This window comes from Hipposideros armiger, unplaced genomic scaffold (assembly GCF_001890085.2).
Source record: "Hipposideros armiger isolate ML-2016 unplaced genomic scaffold, ASM189008v1 scaffold_491, whole genome shotgun sequence".
In the NCBI taxonomy this organism is placed as follows: Eukaryota; Metazoa; Chordata; class Mammalia; order Chiroptera; family Hipposideridae; genus Hipposideros; species Hipposideros armiger.
Window position 1 is genome coordinate 1,023,223 of NW_017731841.1, and position 974 is coordinate 1,024,196.

A 974-nucleotide genomic window follows, 5' to 3' on the forward strand; every position below is an offset into this window, starting at 1 on the left:
TCTTTCGTTTGGAAGCTTGCCCTCCTCTGCCCATGATGTCCCCAATGTCAGTGGCCTCTGTGCTCTGAAGTTAACCTGACTCTAGGAAAGAGGTCATGAGGGCCCTGGGCAGAGCCCTGTGCTTTAAGTAGTGTTTTGGGTGCCATTTTCTTTGTTGTTGTTAGTGACTTAAGAGTTGGAAGAATGGGTCTGTAGACCCATTAAACTGTTTGTAAGACACCCAGAAGATAACATTGAAAACAAAACTCTCAAGAATGTAAAAGAGTACCACTATGCTAACAACTACTAGGAAAAAATATTAAAACATTTTTAATATTGGAAATACCCTGAGAAGAATTCATTCAAATAGTCTCACATTATGGCCATGTTAAATAAATAATGCTAAGTACTACAAAAACAACCCCTAAACTTTAGTGGCTTACCACAATAAAGGTTTATTTCTTCTTCGTGTCTCAGGTTGATCTGGGTTGCCAGGGCTGCACCCCATATGGGCGTTCAGGGACCCAGGTTCCCGCCATTGAGTGTATCTGCCATTTTCTAGGGCCTCAGAGTCCTTCACTTGACACTTTGCTGCCGGCAGAGGAAGAAATGAGGGAGAACCTGGAAGATAGAAGGAGAGATTTCAGAGACCAGGTCTGAAAGTGGCACCCATCAGATTCCTTTCATGTGATAGTGGGCAGAACGCAGTCACACGGCCCCACTCAGCGGCTTAGGAAATTCAGTCTAGATATAGGTTCAGCATTCACTGCCACCGTGGTGTTTGATAAATAGAAATTTTAAACCCACCAGAATGAATGAAAAAGAAATTGCCAACATGTATGGTGTCAGCCTACGCCAGGCTCTGTTTGGAGTCTGTAGATACCAGTGCTCCTAATAGTCTTGTTCAGGCTACATTATCAAGCCTATTTTAGGAAGGAGGTGACTAAAGCCAGGAGAGGTTCATTAACTTGCCCAAGAAATAATTTGAACCCAGA